The sequence below is a fragment of the Lytechinus pictus genome, chromosome 14 (assembly GCF_037042905.1).
Source record: "Lytechinus pictus isolate F3 Inbred chromosome 14, Lp3.0, whole genome shotgun sequence".
Lineage (NCBI taxonomy): Eukaryota > Metazoa > Echinodermata > Echinoidea > Temnopleuroida > Toxopneustidae > Lytechinus > Lytechinus pictus.
Genome location: NC_087258.1, coordinates 12,455,751 through 12,479,622, shown reverse-complemented (window position 1 = coordinate 12,479,622; position 23,872 = coordinate 12,455,751). Strand labels below are relative to the sequence as shown.

Genomic DNA, 23,872 nt, shown 5'->3' with positions numbered 1-23,872 from the left:
TGTTATTCTATAGTGTTATATTTTAAATATATCCTCTTAACATTCTGCAGGACATGGTCTCTTGGTACTGGGTCAATTGAATGTCAATGCACAAAACACATTGTATGGGTACAATTGCCTCTGTTTAGTGTGATCTTGTACCAGTTTCATTCTCAAGTAGTTTGTTTGATAATTTGGAATAATATTTTCTGAACACTTTTGTGCCAGCCAAATATGTTTAATATACTGTTTCACAGACACAGTGTGATGTATCATTAAGAAAAAAGGTAAATAGCATCAGATGAGGGCTTTATTGCTACAAACAAGTTTTCATTGATTAAAATTGCATTAAAAGGTGTGTTTGCTTTCTGTTATGTTGTTTGATAATTTGGAATAATATTTTCTGAACACTTTTGTGCCAGCCAAATATGTTTAATATACTGTTTCACAGACACAGTGTGATGTATCATTAAGAAAAAAGGTAAATAGCATCAGATGAGGGCTTTATTGCTACAAACAAGTTTTCATTGATTAAAATTGCATTAAAAGGTGTGTTTGCTTTCTGTTATGTTACCGGAATAATCTGAAGATTCTGACACATCAAAGTTATCACTGTCAGTCTACGCTGTCAAAATTAAAACCATGAGGTCATAATTAACAATTGATTGATTTATCTCTGAAGTCTTTATTAGTTTGTGCTTTCTTTTTGAAATTTTTGCAGCTTCTAAATTTTATTGAAGGTGTAACCCACAACTATATTTTTCTCCTCATTTCCTATACATCAGTCACAATTTCAATTGTGTTAATTTCATGATTTACATCAATTAATTATAGTAATTAGCTTGATTACGTATCCTTTAAACTTAAAAGTTCAAATTTGACCCACTTATGATTGAAGAATAAGCCAGTGAGCTAATAATATATAGCTCTTACAATATTAAGATTCAACCTTAAAGGGTGCATGCCTGCTCCATGTCTCTGTAGAAATGTGAGTTCTAGTGAACTCCTATATGAAAGGCCATTAATTGTACTGTCTGATTTTTAAATAGTTATTAATAAAAGACCCATCTGCTAGATGTTAACAGATTCTGATTCAGTGCTTGTCCCTCTGACTGTGTGACCTCCCTATCGAACCCACTTGTCCTAACCAGTGATGACACGACATTTGCTTCTGTGACACTTGCTCTGGGCTTTTTTTAGTCTAAGATAAAGGGTTAGGGTTACAATAGGGTTTTATGTTGGGCATAGTGTTAAATCCAGGGTTGAAGTTAGTTATTTGGTTAGTGTGAGGAATTTAAAGCGGAGCAATTGTCGCCAGAGTAAATGTCATGGAACCATCGTAATCGGCCCCATTTCCACACAAGCAGTACACATCTCCCCTCCCTCCCCCATACATTATAAATGTAAATATTCTGGGAACTTGTGATGCAAATGTCACATTTCGCATCTCTTGCAGGCATGTTTGTGTGTGTGTGTGTTTTTCATGTGTGTGTGCATATTTGTTCTTAAGCTAAGGCCCGTATCACAGTGGTTAACGATTGATCCCTAATTTCAAAGAAACAATTCTGATTGATTTGATTTAGCAATTAATCGCTAACATTTGTGTTACAGCGCCCAGGTCTAATAATGGAATAGGGATAATTAAAGTTGCCTTAAAGAGAAAGATAATCAGATGTCCAGTTTTTTTATCGCTTGTTTTAAGAAAAAAAATCCTATTGACTAAAAACTTTCTGTAGATTAACCATGTAACATGAAAACTTTCAAATCGTCATAAAGTCTACATCTCTTGTTTTAAAACATTTGTGAAATGATGGGCATTTCTGACTTTCAGTTGACAATTACGTCACTTTGGTGTGTAATTGAGATTGTTGTATGTTTGTGTGTTTAGGGGTCTTAGGGTATGTTTACACATGTGTTGATGCATACATGTTACTTCATGGCCGAATATTCCCGGGGGGATGGGGTATGTGTTTTTGATACATCCGCGTCCCTTACCTCATAAAAGTCACCTAACGAGGATTTTAGCAAGGGATAATTTTACACCCTATTCAGAGCGGCAAACTCTAAATCACACATTTTCACACCCTTAAAGAGGATTTCTAATCTAGTAATTTTTGGGGTATTCATTTTTATGGCATTTACAGCTTCCCAAAAGCCGACCCCAAAAGAAAAAAAAAGAAAAAAAGGCCAAATAAAAATAATTGAGAAAAGGAACCTCTTTATATTCCTTAAAGTGTAAAAAATAACCAGGATAAAATAAAATCTTTGAAAAGATGAAAGTTTTGAAACAATTTTCTTTGACTAGGTCTGGAATCAAACAGAAATTTGGCAAGGGGCGATTTTCCCCACTCAGGCAAAATTTTCCCGCATTCCAATCTCCCTCGCTATTTTATATCCTTTTCGTCAATGACACACCCCCTCCCCTCCCAGGGTGAATATTTAAATGAAATACTGCACACATTCATTAAAAATACAAAAAGAAACATACTATAGGGTAAATGTTTAATCCGGAGTATTAATCAAACAAAATGTACTTTAATGAACCCAACTAAAATTGTGTCCCATACTTCCATTCACAGTCGAAAATCTGGCACACACTTCCGTCCAAATGGTTTAACCATGGGGGCGCCCTTGTTCCCATTTTACATCCTTCAAAACTATCATCCAAACAAGGCATTTGGGGGAGAATTTGATCGAAATTTGTCATTAATTTCATAATATAGATTCTAAAGATGGAATTCAAATCATTTTATGACGAATTTTGTTTAACATTTGTCCACAAACTTAATCTGAAAAGGTGGCCCACACTTCCCTACCCATAGTTTTCGTGTACTTCAGTAAGCAAAAACCACAAAAAACAAAAAAATATTGCGACAAATTTAGAGAGTTTCAGAAACAAGTAGCGCTGATTCTGGAAGATATTTGATATATCTACCCCTTCCAACTAAATTCTCAACCCTCTAATATTAATTTTCGTTTTCTGAATGGGTTGAAATTTGTAAAATGTGGCCCACACTCCCTAAAATGTAATTTCAGGATTTTCCGTTTTTCTCATTAAAATTACGGTTTGGGTAGAAAAAAAGAATGTAGTATTCAAGAGTAATGTATAAATTATCTGTTGAGCATTTTTTGAATTTTTCAAATCGAACAGAAAATAAAAATTGAAATCCAATTTGTAAGGCTGAATTACCATTATCCGTTATTCTCTCTTTTCAATACTATATGGGGCAGGTCTTGTTAACGTCTTTCATATATAAGGGGAAAGTTTCTCAAACTGACGAAAAGAGGAGTAGCGAATTGGAATTCCGTGGAAGAATTAAGAATTTCAGTATTTGAGGCGATAAAGCATCAAATTTTGTTCAAAAATATAAAATTTCAAAGTTATACTGTGCAAAACAAACGAGTAATTTGCAATACCCACACTTCCACCCCGTGTACAAAACAAATGGGCGGATATAACGCGCGAGAATGGGAAGTTTTTCATGAGATTGTTATCATTTCTCAAAGTTAGCGTGTCCCATACTTCTTTTGCCAGAGGAGGAGAGAGAGAAGGGCAAGAGAGAAGAGACAAACAGAAATAGAGACAGAGAAAGGCAGAGACAGATGGACACAGAAAGAACAAAATGACTGTAGAAAGAGAGACAAGGAGAATAAGACAAACAAGAGCGGAAAAGACAGAGAGAGACAGAGACAGAAAGAGAGAGATTAGGGATAGAGGAAGGGGAGGGAAAGAGAGATGCATAGACAGTTCTGATTGGTTAACAGCTTTCAGCCAATCAGAGGTTGATGGTATCAGGTGACACTCCTTCCTCTCCCAAACAATTTCCTACGCTGGATCATTTTCTCTTCACTTCTCAACTATGAACTCGCTTCGTAATAGAGAGTATTGCACATTACAGAGAAATCAATCAAGGTTGCAAATTTAGTAGTTTTTTCTAAAAAGCAGAAAACAATGTTATTCATGAATAAATCAATTATTTGATACTTAGAGCAATCAAAATATGAATTCTATATCATAATAACATCCAAGCTTATAAAAATCCTGCGAGATATTTCAGTATATGTTTATCTATTAATTCGGTGGTGGGGGGCAAATATCATTTCATTTTTTCTTCTTTTCTTTCTTACGATACTTTGCTTTTGTTTGTTTTGTGTTCATTCCCATATACTCATGCAACAGTCTCACAGACAAAACCAATTCAAAATTGAGTGATGGAGTCAGTTTTGCCGTTGAAAAAAACAAAACTCAAGTAATGAAGAAGAAAAAATGTAGAAAAAAGACCAAGCCTGAAAACACTAAGCAGCTGTATATTTGAATAGGATATTATTTTTCTTTTACATTTTTTCTGAAGATATGAAACCTAAACTTTTAGTATGATTATTATTTACAGGAGGAGAGTACTTGAGAACTTATAACTTGCTCTAACTATCTCTGAAAAATAAACAGACCACCAGCTGGATATACAACCCTGCAATGCCATTTCCATTTTATATTGGTATCAATAACTTTGCCTCAATTATCATAAATTCCAAAATCATACATGAAGTGGCTCGCAAAATATCCACATTTACACTACCACTACTTGGAACTTTCGCTGAGAGGCTCAAAAGGGAGATAATATTGAAAGGTAGTGAAAGTTTGAAATTTTCTTTACAAAAAAGTGAAATGAAGTAGTGATCAGGCAAGGTTAAAGCATGATATACAAACAATTTCCTAGTTGAAGAAACAGCTTCCTTTTCATGAAGATATGATAAAATTCTTGGTCCTGATTTTTATATATAAAAAGATTGTTGTAAACTATGTGTCTTTTTTCTACAGAGGGTTTGTAAACAAGTCATGTAGAATTAGTACTTGACTTTCCCCAAGAAAATTCTGTAAAATTATTTTTCCCCTACATTCAAAATAAATTTTCTTAATTTTTATAACAGTTATTCGACAAATGGGAGGTTGGCTAGCATCATAAAATCATCAATGATCTGAGAGCTTCCCATTCGTGTTGCCAGATTAAAACCTCTTCATATAAAAAATTTAATTAATGGAAAAATTTGTGTATACATTTTATTGAAACATTCTACTAATTTGCTACCTGTACAATCAATTGAACAGAAAGTTCAGACTTCAAACAACTTGATTTTCAGTGTAGAATACCTCTCCAACAACACCATATCATGCATGAGACCACCAAGTTGATAATATTAGACAATGTATTGGTTAATATCAAAGAGCATCGGGCAAAACTGGTAATATTAGCTATTTGATACATTAAGTATCAAATATTGTAAGTTAATATCCCGTACCCACTCCGATCCCAACCCAATCACATCTCGAATCCGACACCTTCTCCAGAAACATCAAAGGCGGTAGCAATCGTTGAAATGATGCGATTTATCCAAAACGGTTATTCTGTACTCCACCCTTGCGACCTCAATTTAGTATCCTAAGACAAGCTCTCTCTGTAGTTCTTCCACAAAGACAGATTTACAGTCAATTAAACAGGTTTACTAGCAGGTAGTTTCAACTTTGACCCGCTTTGGTAAACTGATATGTACACAGGCTGTCAGTTTAACTCAATATAGTTATTTTTTCTTTCTTTCCCGAGCATTCGGTTATCATTTCAAATCAACCAAAGACATTTGAAACTCCGTAATAGTAGTGAGCTGAGCCAAGTGGTGTCGCCTTTCATATTGTTTCCCACACAAACTTAACATCTTGAAAAATAAGAAACAATGGTATTTGAATTAAATATTATTCATGGTGAAATTTGTTATTTATTATTTTCCCTTTTTTAAATAAAAGATACATGTAGGGGCATAGTTTCGTACTATCTGAAATACAAAACAAATTTGGAAATGAAATGGGTATAACGATAATAAAGATATTCTTCTTTTTTCTTTAGAATCATAGGCCTATAACACAAGATGCTGATGTGATTATGATTTTATGAATTGAAAAGGATGTTGTGGGGAGATAGAATATTAAAGGGTATCATATCTATAAAACCGACCTGGAATAACTGTTATACTCAGAAAAATGTTTAGGGAGATTAATATGTTCTTTATCTCAAATTCATCTTTTATATTCATAATCAATTTTTGGTGGACAATTTACACAAAGTGAATGAATTTACAAAAAAAATGTTAAAGTGTGTTAAGTAGGTGCAGAAATTAACTGCTAAAGTTGAAAAAAATCTTTGAAAAATCTATCTGATCATTTAATGATAACGAACATTTTCTGAGGTTTTTCTAATTCCCCTAACTCTGCTTCTGTCTTCCCAAATAAATATTCAAGACATTGATCAACTTCTTTCACAAAATGCTCTTGCAGAAACGCTGCAACGTTGGTGGCGAAAGCTTGGTGTTATTTCAGAAATAGAAAACTAGAACAACACGTGAGAATCCGATATGTAAGGCATGTTAGTACAATATTGGCAATATCCTGTATAACCAGCCAAAAGCCCTCAAAGCCAATAGCGTCCAAGAAAAATATGTCAGCGGTCAAGTCAGAGAGATATTGTTTGTCGGTCAGATCTAGAAAGGACAACTGTCATCAGAAAAGAACCTTTATCTGAAAGGCATATAAGATGGAATTTCATACTCGATTTTGACTAAGTTGTTTTATATTAAAAGCTATTATCTTTTTTTTTTCAACATTCAAAATCTAAATCAAAATAATAAGTATCATTGAATAGCCTTAAAATTATTCATGCAAAGGCATTACTGTGATCATCTATGTAGTAGCTTTTTTCTCTTATTAGCTATGATAGGGTACTATTTTAAGGAAAGTCGCAAAATAGTTAAAGTCTGTTCCCCTAAGCCAATTTTGATACGAATTGGCAACATCACATCCTACCAATTACCCATTTAACACCTGGGTGGAGAGTGGCAAAGTGTGGATAGAAGCCTTGCAAAAGGATGCTAGGCCGTGGTGGTATTGGCGTAGAAATAACCCTCTGATTACAAGGCTATAGTCATAAATACTACACCACTGGTCTTCCACCTAGAACCTATTTGGGTTCACCAAAACCGTTCTCACTTCTTGAAATTCATAAAGTTATAAGCCTTCCTATGACGAGATTTCATCATTAGAGGGCCTAGCATCCTTTCTTTGTAAAGCACATAATCACAGATGAATGAGAGGGCTAAATGAAAATCGGGTCAAAATAAGCCATACATTATTACGATATTAGCAGGCTTATGGCAATAATCCTTCCCCTATTAGATTTCCACGATTCCAATCTGTGTACTTCTTTCTTTCCATCACTCACTGGTCAGCTAATGTCCACTATTATTGGACTGGTCAGCAAGCTTTCTGTCTTGTTCTGACTTAGAGGTCAATGTGATGGTCAGGGATGTCCCCTGGCAGTTCCACTGCATGTAGCTTGAACTTGACCAATTTGGATTTAATTTGGAAGCAAATGAGAGAATTATTTCAAATGAGCCCTGACCTTTACACATCAAGTGGCCATTAAATCAAACAACGGTAATTAACTATTCTTTTATTTCATTACATTACGATACATCATTTCTATGTGCTTCAACGGGCAAAGGTATCACTTCCAAATTTTCATGATTGCTACTAAAAAGAAGTAGAAGGTTTCCATGGCAAAGATGAGTGAAGTCTGTAGCTTGTTTCATGATACACTACACCATGTATTCTTCTGTGGGCATCTGTTGGTCCTGAAAAGGACCATCCAAACTTGATATCGCTATTCAAGAAACTGGTCAAATTGCTGTATTTTTAACATTGACGTTTCAATTTTAGTCAAGTTCTTATTTTGTTGCTGTGTCGTCCTACACGAACATGCTCCAGGGATCTTCCCCTCCCTCCCCCCTCCTCTGCTGAAAACAGCTTAGCAGATGGACAGTGGCCATCAATCTATGGGTCAAAGGAATAGAGTTACAAACTTGACCATTCAGAAGGGCAGTCCCTTTTACCGACAAGCTTTACCGGTAATGAGGCGGGGAGAAATAGTTGTCCCGTAAATCCATCTGAGCTGCTAAACAAAGACCTCGAAAATAATCTGACATCCAAAATGGAATTGATAAATTCATCAACACCATCCATACTTGGGGGGGGGGGGGGAAAGCTTGGTCATCTACCTTGTAGTTAACGTTCACTTTATATAGTTATATTTCAAAATTTTGTCCCTTAAGGACGTTCCACAGTTAAAGTGAAATCCATGTCATTTTCACCAAACTTTGCACATAGATACTTTAGAACCTTAATATTCGAAATATGCAAAAATTAACATAGGTCCATGTGCTTGATTTTTTGCTATAGTGCTTCAAAGTTCACCCAAATTGATGTTCTTTAAAATTGCGCATTCAAAAGAATTTGGCATTTTTAGACCGCCCAAGATTACTACAATGAGTTTAAACCTCTATTACTCAGTCAAAATACATGAAAAAGTCATCAAATTTCGCAAGAGAGTTAATAATTGTATCGTTAGAATGGAGAATCTATTTATAGTGCTATTTGTTTGCAATTTTAAGTTTAACAGCTCTGTCAGTTCTTAAAAAAGGCGTAAACGATAACAAAATCCCAATCTGAAAAATGTAAAATTTCAGTAACAAACTACAAACGTACAATAAATGCTGCACTTTATTCAAAATCCATGTCATTTTCACCAAAATTTGCAGAGTTGTAGAGGAAGGTATACCTAAGAGGTACAAACATTGAAAAATAGGGGTTCATGTGCTTGTTTTTAAACTATCAGCATTTTTATTAGAGCAAATGTGCTTTTTAAAACACCAAAAATGCGCCGAATGCTTTGTATCTATGTGAAGAAAAAATCAAAATCACTCTACCATTTATTCAAACTCGGGGTAATATCCGTGATTCTTGGCAGCAATGCAGAGTAAAGTATTTTGAAATTGTAAAATTTTTTTTTGAATGGTCCATGGAATAATTCAATTTTTTAGCTTCATGAAATAACGCATCGGATCTGCAGTTAAAGTGCAGAAGATGAGAAAAATCAGCTCATACCCGCAGCTAATTAATCACTTGTTCATCCATTGTGACGTCAGCGCGCAGAGTGTAAACTATGCGCAGATCATAATGCGCACAAACATAACTGTGGAACGTCCTTAAACATATTTGATAGTGCATGTAATACGTCTCTAAATCGCAAGGCCCAAATTAGAATCCTGATTGAGGTCCCCACTGCGTTCAACTGATTTTGCAACATGAATTGTTCTGCAGAATCCCCTTTGAAAACACACCTATTTCAGCTCTACATCTTTGCATTTTTAAAGACGTTATCTTTATTATTGATGGAAAAGTGATCGAATGAAACCGTGGTTTGCATTAAACATCTTTAAAAACCGTCATTTTGAAATGTACTTGTTTGAAAATCTTGTTTCTATAGTATTAAAAAAAGTTCAACTTGAAGCTGTGTTTTCCACTCGCCAATCTGTTTTGTCTCCGGGTTTCGCGATGACGCACTTCCTTAATCTTTAATAGTAATTGAAATTTGATTACAACTTCAAATTCAAATCAATAAATTCTAAAATAAAACCAACAAAAAGTAATAAAAAATGCAGAAAACTGACAGGAGGGAAAAGGATTTGTCACATGGACTTGGGGTCAAAGAATACAAGAAACCGATTGTTGGGACAAAATGGATATAAAGGATACTGAAATATCAGTTTGGTGGAAGAATAGTGGACACAGCAAAGGGTGATTGATTTAGCATTTGAATCTTGATTGGCATACACTGAGAAAAAGCTGCAAATTTAATTTGTTTATGGGGCAAGGAACGAAAGACTCGTAATCAGTTGTCCATTTGATGTGACATTTTATACCAAACTAGTCCATTCACATTGTATTTAAAAAAACAAGTGCAATTGTGAAAATCTAAAAGATAATCTTCGCCCCCTCCTCCCTCCTCCAAGAAATATTGTAATGACTGAATAGAGAATAGTGCATGCTAAAGCAATGCTTTGAATAATGATTTACAGATTCAGTCATTTTGTGGATTATTACCTTAATTAACACTCCTGGAATTATGATAATCCCATTTCTCCAACTAAATTTCCTGTGGTGTGGGAAATGGTTGCCCATTCATCAACCTACAGTAGTGAAAAGGTTAATCTGACATGTTCTCCAGAGTTTATGACGATGACAAGTATACTATGATGTGGTGTGAACACGACAGCAAATCTGGATAGAGCATTTGTCCCTTCCATGATGATTATACTGAAGTTCAATCCCTTATAACATCCACAAATAGAAGTTGATCAAGTCTTGATATGGTGTGAATACAACTAGCAATCTGGATATAAAGATTCATCTATTCCATGATAATATCATTTGATGTAATATGAACACATCCAGCGATCTGAAATCCTGGATATAAGCTTTGTATATTCCATGATATATATGTTTTTTAATGTAATGTGAACATATCCAGCAGGTTTACTTTCAATTGGTCTAATGCCAATTCGTCCAATTACCAATTCGTCCACTATCTCTTGGTCTACCATCAGGTCATCCATTATCCATATGGTCTCATTTCAAGTTCGTCCACTCACCATCTAATAACCAGTTGGTCCCATAGCCATTTAGTCCTTATACCATTTGGTCTAATTGAACTAAGTGTTAATAGGGCAAAATGAATGAAAATAAAATGGATATTAGACCAACTGGTTATGAGACGAAATGGTCATAGACGAACTGGTGATTAGACGAAGTTATGATTGGACCAAATGCTCTAAGACGAAAGTTGATGGACGGAATGGCATTAGACTATTAAAATGATGGTAAACCATGTGGTGTGTGGACAGGATGGCAGTAGACGAATTGGCAATTTACCATCCAGCAATTGGGATATAACTGTCTATTCCATGAGGATATTGGTTGATGTGATATGAACGCTTCCAGCAATCTGGTCATAAGCTTTGTCTATTCCACGATGATTGGAGGGGTAAAGAGGAAGCATTTGATGAACATCACTCAAGATTCTCCCCAGGAGGTTGAAAGAAGAATGGACCTTTGTAACAATCACTTTCCCTTGTACCTCTAAATCAGAAATCAAGATCGTACAGGGCTCATTGAGAATCAATTAGCTATTCTCATGCCTGTTCCGTTACGATTTATTGATTTCAAAAACAAATCTTACAGATCATAAGTCATAGGGCCTATGTAGGCCTACTTAATACACTGTACTTAACAAAACCTGACATTTTCAGTCCTCTGAAGTAGAAGGATATTGGAAGGGACAAAATCTCAAAAAAGAACGAAAGATGATAATACTAGTAACGATAATCGATAATAATATTTAACTTATTTACTGCAAATATCGGAATGGCATTTCAAAGTACTTTAATTCTGTTGTTGCTTGAAAATGGATTAAAACAGGGGCAAACAGGAAGAAATACTGTAATGATATTATCAGGTTACAGGTTTACAATACTGACATTAAAATAAAGTCATTTAGAGATCATTACTGATCTTGCCACTCACTTTCTGATAGCTCTCTGTTCCATCCCATTCCAAAGAAAGGAGCAGTAGGGGTGTATCACCCCCTCCCAATTTTAGGGGCTAACTGACCCCCCCCCCCTCTCGCTACCAATAATGAAAATATTGGGAAAATACAATCTTGCAATAAGAGCACACTTTATGATGAAAAATATGAAAGCTTCACTCGAACCCCCCCCCTCCCCAAACCACACCCTCTGTCTTCTTTGCCCCTCAATTACATAGAGCTAGCAATTCAGGATCTTTCTGAACTCCATCAAGTTGATGAGATGTGATGTTTAAATGCATATATCTGCTAGGTTCATCAGTATATATCAGCCCATTGATGGAGTTAACGTTGATGTCTAAATTAATAGTACTATTAGTAAGAGAATATCTGATTTCAAAAGCCGCTTACCTTGATAATAAAAAAGTAAACACATTTTTCAGCTTTCAAATGATAAAAAAGTTTTTTTTTTAATTTGTCAACCCTAAATGTATTTGTGTTATATGGAGGAAGAGATTCTCTTCTTCGAATATCATGAAATCCCAATTTTTATGATTTTTCATCCATCCATCACTACCACTTTTTCTTTGTTACACCACATACCACCCAATGTGGTATCTCTTTACACCAGAATGTTTAGACTCCACCTCATGACCCATCAGTAACCATGACAACAGTCTGATGTCACTGCCCTAGGTGATCATAGGATGACACCTATTAGTATCCCAGTCATCATCTTCAAATCATGAAGGAACTTCTTCTTTAGATTCTCAAACTATAATTTGGTGGTACTTAAAGGGATCGTTTAACTTTGTGAGCAGCTGATTTAAAAAATTCTCAAACTGAGTTGAGACGTGCGTATGAGTGCCTGTATTTGTCCTCAAAAACTCTGAAACAGACCACAATATAGGATGAAAAACTCTAATTTAGATACAAGTAGCAATTTATTAGCCTGATTTTGAGAACCGTCTAGTAGACGGGTTCAGCTTATGACCAGTTTTCTCCAATTCAAAAAGTCCGTCACTGCCTTCTGTTGTGTGTATCTCCTATACACACACTATTAGCTGCACTGTACATTCAGTGTATACCTTGTACACACTGTATGGAGGTCATGCTGTGTTCATCTAGAATTAATGTGTTGTGGTGCACAGATTCCCTGTATACACATCGTCATTGAAACCAACTCCCAATTATTTCAAACTTTTTTGAGTTTTAACAGGGTTGATTCAAAACAATCAAGAAAGCTATCAAACTTTGGCTGAAATAGTAGTTCAATATTCGGTGACACGACATTTGCTCCAGCGACAATTGCTCTGGGCTATATTTCATCCAAGATATAGGGTTAGGGTTGCAATAGGGTATTATGTTAGGTTCAGGATAGGGTATAGTGTTAAATCCAAGGTTGAAGATGGTCATCCTATTAATGTGTAGAATCTCCAGCGGAGCAATTGTCGCCAGAGCAAATGTCATGGAACCGATATTCCTTGGCCATGTTGCGTAAAGAGATACAACACAGGCAAATTTGCCATCTGAATATTCACCAGCCCATTAATCAATGATTAGGCCTAAGTTGGAAGTTCCATGCCACTGAATGGCAACAAAACCGTAATAGTTTCTCAATAGTTGATTAGGATCTTATGAAATTGCTTTTTGGGCAACATGCCCCGCTCAGGAAGCAGTCTAGATTATTCTTGAAAAGCAAGGTACCAAAATCTTGAATAAAATTGTCTCACTGATTCCCAAATAGCACACAATATCCTGCTCTTTTTCAAATCAATCTATTAAATGTGTTATCGTCTTACTATTTCCACCAACTTGGTCAAAGTTCTGTCCTTATTTAGCTCAAACTTAATTTGTTTTAGTACATGAATTCAACTGGGCTGGTGTAAATATCAAAACAGATGGGGCAATACTTTCACTTTTAGTGATCTGGAATGTATAAATATTCCTCTAATAAGTAATATGCATTTCAATAATGACGAAAAGTGCATATCCCATGTTTTCTCTACACCTTATTAAGATGAAAAGTTCAGTGGTCAGAAGATATATTTCAGAGCTCTTAAAGTGAACTTTATCAAGGAATTTGATGAGATAGACCCCTGGGATTTAACCAATCATCTAGAGGTTGTCATCACCTGACAGTTGCATGGCTCCATCTTTTCTTAAAAAAGCTGCAAATCTCAACAAATTGTTGAAAATCTAGAAACAATCTACATCCTTAAAGCTACATTCATCCATTTGAAAGGTATGATTTTAATATCTGTATCTTTAGTCTGAATGAAATGCCTGATTGATATCATACCATAATTATAATTGATTTCAATTTCAATTCAATTTCAATGCAATTTCAATGCAATTTCAATTAAATTTCAATTCAATTCCAATTCTATTCCAATTCCATTTCAATTCAATTTCAATTCGATTTCAATTCAATTTCAATTCGATTCCAATTCAATTTCAATTCATTATCAATTCAATTGATAGACAAATGATACTGAAAAATAAAAAAGCATTTCCACATCATAAACCATTTAACGGCAAGGCACACAACTTATTTTTTCTTTAATTGTAGAAAATACAACACGAAGGAACAGTAAATACAGATCAAATTCAAAAAGTTGAAACCAAAATACCATTAGGACTTTAAACCTTTGAATAAAATTTGTATCACCAATACCAATTTGAATATCATTTCTTTTAAAAAAACATTATTTCAAGATATTCAGGCTTTATTGGAAAGGAGGTTGATAAATAAAATGTGAAATCCAATCAGCTCAATACTCAAATCTGATTCTCAAAAGAATACGCCAACGGTCTACACGTATATGTTGAACATCTTCCAATACTTTTGTAGTATAAGACACTTTGTCTAGTGCCAATTTTACGTCTGTCAGAAATAGTGCAATGGGCCGAGTTGAAGACTAATGCGAAATATTTGATATGTTTATTATGAGGTTTCCATCGTTCATGGGACTTGAAATAAACATCAGGAAAGGTCATACTCAAAGCTAAATTGTTGAGAAATAGAGGAGAGACAAAGCACTAAGATTGTAATTCTTTGAACAATTTGATATTTTTGTATCACTGCCATCATCATAAGGGGGGGGGGGGGGGGGATAGTGTGCTTACCAGAATTTTTTCTGTCATTTTCCAGAGATACTTTTCAAAATATACTGCCTAAATCAGCAACATTAAATAAGCTATAACATGGCAAAAATGGGGACTTTCCAGGGCTCCTTTTTTTTAATTTCCAGGGATCTCTGAAGATTTCGGGGGCAAAATCACCCTGAGCCCCATGTAGTTTTCTCCCTCTTGCTTATTACTTATCAAGGTATGCATTTATCTCTTCTAACCAATAGTCTCCCCCCTTTCCTCTATCTTTCTCGCTTTGCCAAATTCTTAAAGAAAATTCAGTAGATTTACTAAAAATATGTGCCACATATTTAGCAGGAATCATATCATACTTCAGTAAAAGGTGAGGATTAACATGGGAAAGATTCGGTTCTGAGTTTTGGTGTTGAGATGGATAGATCTGTAGCCGCTCGGAACCATCGTGCTAGACTCCTCTCCATGCCCAAGAAGTTTTCAGTGTCACTTTAGAGTCTGGGTCAATAGACTACTTTCTGATTGACAGATATCGGTAAGACCATTTCCAAAGTCAATGATGAGCTTTTTGTACGATCTACCCCAAATCCCCCCACCTTCTCTACAATTTTCCTACGAAAACCGGCTAATATGAAATCAAAACTTTGTACCCGCTCAAGTGCAGGTGTTCATAACTTTGCAGAATGCGATTAAAGGTCAAGTTACAGATAATTCCACTTTAAGCATTGTCCGACAGGGCTGCACCATCATGAGCTTCTTAACTTTATGCGCAATCCTCACTTTCTTTTGTAAGCAGATTGAAAATTAAATTGAACCATGATTAAATTCTTATTGCGTTTTTATGTGCACGAATTAAGATGCTTTGAAATACAGAAGACGTTAGGGGGAGGGGGAACCTTTGACCATCTAGAAACTAAAATTTGACAAGATTTGGAGAATAATACTTTGCCATCGGGTGTTTGGGATAGAACTTACAATCTAAAGAGGGATTCAGATGGAAAAGAAAGTTTTCTTTGTAAGCTGGTTTATAAAAATAACAGAAAGCAGACGTCAAGTGAATCCCCTCTCTCCTACCCCCCTCCCTTGTTGCCTGAATATTGTATAATTCACAGGCCATGCAATTTAATCTGAAATATTCTCACATAGATATTATAAAAGTTTGTCTAGCTAACAATCTGGGCTTTGTAATGCATGATTGGTTCCAGGCCAGTGTTAAAGCTAAATGAACGTAGTTGCAGTAAAACACTGATTTCGTGAGAAAGTCTGTAAAACCAAGGTAAAGTAATGATATATCATCATGGATCTAGATCTGGTACGGTTACATAAACTGAACTTTGTGAAATCATAATATCTAGCTAAAAACGATCACACTGAAGATCGCCAACACAGATAGGCACACGTGGGACAGTGTATTATTATTGCTGGAATAAAGACCCGACGGAAGTGACCGAATCCGCGCTTATTTTGCTTATTTCTCAGCAATTACACAATTTCTTCCAGAATCCTTTGGCACATATTTTTTATTCATACAAACAGACACTTTGGTGATCATTATATTAAATTCTGTAAAAAGTCATTTTGAGATCGTTCCCACAACTGGAATTTATCTTTAAGAACAAAACGCACAAGTAATGATAATCATAGTTGGTCATTGCTATTCAGAGATTGATAACAAACCTCTGTGTAATGGGGCCCTGGTGGGTGTTTCACTAAAAGCTGTTCGTAAGTTGAGAGCAACTTGAAGAACGACTGGTGATCCTTTCTCATGGTAAATGAGTCACCATTAAATGCTCATTGGTGAATATTTAGCGCGTAAGAAAGGTTCACCTGTCATTCTTAAAGTCACTCTTAACTTACAAACAGCTTTATGAAACAGCCCCTTGGTATCTTTATACTGGTGCCTTCCTTATTTTTGATGCATTTTATTGGCAGTAATCTCCTCACCCCCTCTCTCTCCTTCTTTTCCATCACAATCCCCTCTTCTTCCCTCCTCTCCCCCTTCCCTCCTCCTCTTTTCTTCTTCCTCCTCCCATTCCTTCCTCCCTCACCTCCTCCATCTCTTACCCCTCCCCTCCCCCCTCCTCCTCCATCTCTTTCAAATCCTGTTCCTCCATGTCTTCCTCCTCTCCTTCCATCTTTATTCTCTTCCCCCTCCTCCTCCCCTCCTACTCTCGTTCCTTCCTCCCCTCCCCATCCTATTCCATCTACTTCTCCTCCATCACCTCCTCCTCCTCCATCTCCTTCCCTCTACTCCTCCACCACCACCATCCCCTTTTCTATCTTGTCTTCCATTTCTATCCTTATTTCTCCTTTCTTTCTCTCTCATCTTCTCATGATCATGAATTCTCAATTCAATAATTCAAAGGAATCGGAGGACCTTTGCACTTAACCCATACCTCACCCATCAATGTCTTGAGTAAATTGGAGAATTTTTTTAACAGGCACTCAAATTTTCCACCACCCATGCTTTACATATGCAACCAATTTTAAATACTAACAGACTACTGATGTGCTTGAATTATCATCTTTTTAGTGGTAAAAGGGCATAAACACCTAAACCATAGTGAGAAAAAATGAATGCCATAACCTGACCTATTCTTCACCTGTTTACAACCACTCACTCAATCAGCGTAATAATGAAAAAGTGTTTTTATGAATAGAGTTTCTTACGAAAAACAATCATTAAAAAAAAAAGAGAGAGAAAAATCAGAACCAAAACATATGAGTTCCTAATTAATACAAAGCAAAAAATTAATGTTTCAACTATTTCAACACCTATTGCTAGATCCTTGCTGAAACGTAGAAATAATGTCTTTCTGGCTCTCAGTTTGTGTACCTTCTCACAAAATTCTTTTTTTTTTTTCATACCTGGTCACATACACATAATATTGGCTCAACACATGAAAAGTGGGTCAATCAGGGATGCCACACAAAGAAAGTAGATCCACATTTTACATACGTATCATGTTCCCTATATCGTTCACTGTCACAATGTAACATCAAAGAGACGTATTTAACGATCTTCGCAGGGTGGCCATGAAAATCGCTCTTAAAGTTCAGTTCATTTACAAAATACTGATTTTCATCATGATTTTTTTTACCTAAGAGTATTCCCCTAAATTTATGATTAAATGATTTAGAAAAATTTAGATGATAAATGAGATGGAAAATTCTTTGTAAAATCTTTCACCATCCAAAACTTCAAAACTTTAATTAGTGTATATAAATCTGATACTATAGTAAATTGAATATTTCTGGAGAGTGAGAGACAGAGATGAAAGAGAGACAGAGCGAGATGGAGAGAGAAAGAGAGAGAGAAAGGAAAAGAAAAGGTGGACAGAAATATCCGTAATTGAGTTACAAATCAAACTGACGTGAACCCCCTCCCCCCATCCACTATTATCCCTTGAAGAATCGGACAACCATTAGGGGGGTCAAATGTCACAGTCCACTTTGTTGGTGGGACCTGACTCTTCGTCAAGAAAATATAAAGATTAAAAAAGACCCCCAAAATATACCCAATTCTTTGGGGATCCTAACCCATAATTCCCAAATCATATTTTTAGGGCAAACATGAAGTACAAGTCTTAGATCAAACCGATCAAATTTGAAGCGACTTCTTTCCACCATATGACTCTAATATTTTGTGCAAATTGTGTCCGATTCAATTCAAGGGAGTAATTCATAAGAATTTTTTCGATGGAAGTTTGCCTCCAAATTTTTCTTCATTACAGTCTAATAAAACGAAAAGAGAGGGAAAATAGCAATCTTGAAAAAGCAGAAATTTGACAAAGGCAATGGACATGATGGATATTCATTTATCATGGATAAAAAAGAGAAAGACGAAAGAGAGAAAGAGAAGGGGACAAGTGGTTAAAAGGAAGAAAGAGAAAGAGAAACAAGCAAGAAAGAGAAAATGAAGGAGTGGAGCAAAAAAAGGACCAGAAAGGAAAGACAAAAATCCAATTAAGTGGAAAATGAAAAGGTACTAGTATGAAAAGGGACTGAAAAGTTGTGTTGTCTGTAAAATAACATAGCATTTTTTTTTTAAATAGTAAAACACAAGAAAAGCAATTCTAATCAATGAGATTTCCAAACATGCTGGACTTACATAATTTTGTTACTGTTTTAAAATTAATGCTACATTCACTTGAGAACTATTATAAATCTATAGAAACTAATCATACTTTTTTCATTTCACCTAAAAAAAATACATTTACCCCCGGTAATTAAAAAAACAAAATATTGAACTGAAATAGTATGTCCTTCAAGCATGAAGAATTCAGATCACTTTACACCATTCTTTTCCTTTGGAAAGATTTCTAGAAGCATCAATGAAGTAAAAACACTTCAAGGACAAGGAATACTGACTGAAGTCAATGCAGAAAAGAGTAATTGTATTACATGCCCAGTTTGATTTCTACGCCCATTTACCAGTCGACGCATCAAGCAATTTGTTAAATGTCCCAAGAAAACGAACCCATCTTGCTCTCTTAATGGTCACTTACTTTTAACCTTTTATCGCAATGGTAATCATTCATAGTTGAATGCTGAATACAGCATGCATATAAACAAAAGCAACATAACAAGGAGAAAATTGCATTCTTTGAAATGGGTATATAACAACTTTATGATGAATGCCTCGGAGAGTAAATTATCCATTCAAACATCATGCCATTAAGATAAGTACATTCCTTGGATTCAAGTGCACTAGTAAACAATCAAATTCATAGAGTTTTCTCTTTCTCAATTCTTTCAGCTTATCTTAAAATTGCAATTAATTGTATTTTCTCTAAAATTACTCTTGCATAAAGTGACAGAGGTCATCCTCATAACTATTTTCCGATTTTGTTTTACTATAAAAATTTCAACAATGGTGATTAATCATAGTCTACTTTAGAAGCATTTTTGTTAACTGTCATTTAAAGATAAATTCCAGTTGTGGTAACGATCTCAAAATGACTTTTTACAGAATCCAATATAATGTCTGGTTGTATGAATAAAAAATATGTGCCAAAGGATTCTGGAAGAAATTGTGTAATTGCTGAGAAATAAGCAAAATAAGCGGATTCGGGCACTTCTGTCAGGTCTTTATTCCAGCAATAATAATATACTGTCCCACGTGTGCCTATCTGTGTTGGTGATCTTCAGTGTGATCGTTTTTCAGCTTAGATTTTATGATTTCACAAAGTTCAGTTTATGTAACTGTGCCAGATCTAGACCCACAATGATATAGTAATACTTAACCTTGGTTTTACAGACTTTCTCACGAAATCAGTGTTTACTGCAACTACTGTCATTTAGCTTTAATATCACCAGCAAAATAATTCATTTTTATCATCCTTCACTGTTTTTTATTTTATCTTGAATATAACCCATATCACAGACAAAGTGCAATGCATTGCATGCGTAACATACTTCTAAATTTTTTTTTATTCAGATGAATAAGACCTGCCTTGGTAGAACTAATTAGCAATTAGACTAATTAATCAACTAATTAAATAAATAATCATATCATTAATGATCTAACTGCATGTATGAATAAAGGATTGAATAATTACACACATTTCTATCAGGGAATAATTTTGCTTTACAAATTCAAACAGCATTTAAGAGAAAAGCTCTCAACTAAGTAATGTACAGTCCTATGGAAAAATATGCTATGCAAAAGACTTTATGCGTAGCAGTCTTTCAAAAATGTGGAGCAAATTGCGAAGAGATACCAGGAAAATTATTCTGTCTATAATGGAATGGTGCATTCAGTCAGAGACATTCCAACCACTGTCAATATGTGAAGAGAGGGATGATAAGTGGCATGGTGGGGTTTGAACCTGGGACGTTGTGATCCACAGCACAGAGACGTTTTCATTTCTGTCACTTGGTGGAAGAGGGATGATTAGTGCTGTGCTGGGGTTTGAACCCAGGACTTTGTAATCCACAGCACAGAGACGTTTTCATCTCTGTCACTTGGTGAAAGAGGAATGAATAGTGCTGTGCTGGGGTTTGAACCCAGGACTTTGTAATCCACAGCACAGAAACGTTTTCATCTCTGTCACTTGGTGAAAGAGGAATGATTAGTGCTGTGCTGGGGTTTGAACCCAGGACTTTGTAATCCACAGCACAGAGACGTTTTCATCTCTGTCACTTGGTGAAAGAGGAATGATTAGTGCTGTGCTGGGGTTTGAACCCAGGACTTTGTAATCCACAGCACAGAGACGTTTTCATCTCTGTCACTTGGTGAAAGAGGAATGATTAGTGCTGTGCTGGGGTTTGAACCAAAGGACTTTTAGTTTAAAATGCATGTAACAGCTTCACATGAAACACAGTATATACACATTGGTACCAATAGAAAATTATACATAATTGCTTTCTATAAAAGCCCTCCATTAATTTTTAAAATGTGAATACGCGACGCGGGCAAAATGAAGAAAATATAGAAGATACATATTTTTCAAAATCCTTCGGCTTATACAACTTATTAGGAAGCTCAGGACAAGTTTGATACCTTAGCCATTGAATTAATAGGATATAGGATTTCTCGGTAATGCGCCAGAATTAAAATTGGGGGCTTATTACAATTTCATCTGCAGGCCTACATGTCCCTGTAGGCAACAAAATTAAGAGCAGAAAAAGGGAGAGGGCGAAAGTGGGTGCTTACATTAAGTTTTAATCTTGTCCAATCATTTATTTCTTGAATGCTATCAAATTTAATCAGGGGAGTACCTTGGGCTTTCCCCGAACCATAATTTGACTTCCCCCAAACAGTCAAGGTATAAAAGTAATAATCAGTTCAGAAAGTCACCCTGCTCTATTGTTCTCGGTCCCCCTTCTCCATGCTTTTGCCCAAATTGAGGGGGGTAATTATAACAGCCCAATTCTTGCACACCGCTGGACAAGGTTGATCAAACGTCCACTTAACGTGGTCAATGGTCTACCGACAATGGGCCAGGGAGTGCTTGGTGCGATTTATCCCGGCCAATAAAACCTACACCATTTACACCCAGTTAATTGAAAATTGCCACACGTTTCTATATAATAGGAGCAAGCGTGTCAACCCGATGTGTAAGACTGAGAGACGCGTGACCCGAGGTCATTCAATACCGCTCTGGTGTTGCCACTGTGGTCAGTCATTTTTATTTTATTTGGTGATGGAAAATATTTATCAGCTTTGAGAGAATTCCATGTGGAAATGAGAAGTTTGAATTGTTTACCAACTTCACTAGAGGGAGTTTTCTTGATAAGTAGCTAACTTTTTTATGTACTCTTATCCTAAATTGCCCCCTTATCCCAAATTACCGGTATATTCCTCCCTTCCCCCTCTCTCCCTTCTCTCCTTCCCCTCCCCCTTTCCTCCCTCTCATCCTCCCTTGTGGTGCGATTTTTCTCATGATATCTGAACACCATGGAAAATGTTGCTGAGCATTATGGTGATAGAAGGTGGTTTAAGACCGCCTCGAAGTTCGTCAGTTCCAGGTATTTTCTGATCGGGAAATTTAGCCCGATCAGAAAATACCAGGTAATATTGGCAATATGAAAGCAAATTACGCGTAATCTCCCCGAAAGAAAATACCCACTGAATAATAGGTACTTGTCAAAATTACGAGAACTTTCGTTGGGATTTTTCCAAGGTCGCAGGCATTTTGGCAATGTGAAAAGCAATATACGGGAACTTTTAGCCCAGCATGTAGTTGGGCGCAGGCGCCTTGGGTGGCTGCTGAGCTAGTGATTTTGAATCTCGTGCCTCGCTTGCTTATCAGACCATACTGCTCATGCTCGTAACTTTAGGAACTTATCTCAAAGGGTAATGTTTCGGGGCGGTGTGAATGGAGGAATAATTAATGGGTATTTTTTAGCCTAAAGAAGTTCTCGTAATTTAACGGGGATTCTTATGATTGAGGTGGTTTGAAACTGAGTATTGATGCAGACAAACATCCTGGTAAAAAAGATATATGAGAAAAATCGGCCTGTGGGACCTTTGGTGTTCTGGACCCTCGGCCACGTAAACCTTCGTGACTCATGGACCCTCGGCCTCATGGGAAAGTAAATGGCCTCATGGACCCTCGGCCTCATGGGAAAGTAAATGGCCTCATGGACCCTCGGCCTCATGGGAAAGTAAATGGCCTCATGGACCCTCGGCCTCATGGGAAGACCCCAATCGCATCATATCTGAATGAAGCACTTGTGGTCCTTGCAGAATGAAGTCCATCTCTGGACTGAGTATGAGGCTGGACCTACCATGTATTTAGTCCTGACCTGGGTTTCTCTCAAAAATACTTCCAAGTACCAGAGCTCACAATAAGATGATCCAAAGCAAAGCCAGTGAAGTGAAATTCAACCAAATCTTACTGAAGAAATGGAAACTGTCTCAGATTTAAAGTCAAATGACTGCAGTGAGTCTTATTAAAGGATACTATTTAATGTCTTGGAAAATCATTTTGTTAGTACCAGGTATCTATGTTAGTTGCATCATATTTTAGTGTGTGAGGAAGAAATTGTGTTTTTATCAAATAATGAAATACACTGTACAATAAACCCTTGATGGAATGCTTAAATAATATCAGAAAAGTGAAAAGGTCTAAATGTCTTTCATAGGGCCTGTCAAATCTACCCCTTCCTTCCCTCCGAATACATCCATACAAACTGTATATGAATACATGAATACATTATTCACAAATAAGTACAAATTACATGTCGAAATTAAAAAAATATATATATGTGATATGGTTTGTCTAAATCAGACAGAAGTCGCTCGATACCGAATTGAGAAAATGGGTAAAATGCAAAAAATCTTCAAAAATGTCGAAATTTTTATTTTTACATTTTAGGGATGTTCAATGTTTCAAGTATACTCTGTCAAAAAATCAATCGAAAATGATAACGGGAAATTGTCGAAAAAGCCGTTTTTCTGCGAGTGTTTTTTTTCGGTCAGTTCGAACTTTTCTGACACTCCGCTCGTTCATCAAGCTCAAATCTTCGCGCTGTACTAAGCTCCGCCCCTAGCAACGTACGCCATTTTTTATTGGCTATTCATAATACTCGCACGCAGCCGGTGCATGAAGGGGATTATTTAGCTGAAATCGATGAGCTGGAGTTAAGAATTCGCCTCCCGTTAGTAAATCTTTCTTAACAGGCATGCTTTTGAAAAGCGATGCTTTTGATCTATCTTTTTGAAGCGCGGGCGGGGAGGTTGTAATAGAACTGGGAAGGGCGGGGGCGTGGGCGATGAGCTTGATTATTGGGTCTCAATAACAGCCGAGGACAAAACGTATTTAAAACACGGTTTGTAAGTGAGGATTAATTTCATTGAAATTACAAAGGATATG

General features: G+C 36.1%; 1 protein-coding gene across 2 annotated transcripts in view; it reads right to left on the bottom strand.

Annotated features, from left to right (window-relative positions):
• LOC129275856 (dynamin-like 120 kDa protein, mitochondrial) overlaps positions 1–23,872 on the bottom strand; it is a 183,225-nt gene that overhangs the window by 106,674 nt on the left and 52,679 nt on the right. The gene's annotated exons all lie outside the window — the stretch shown is intronic.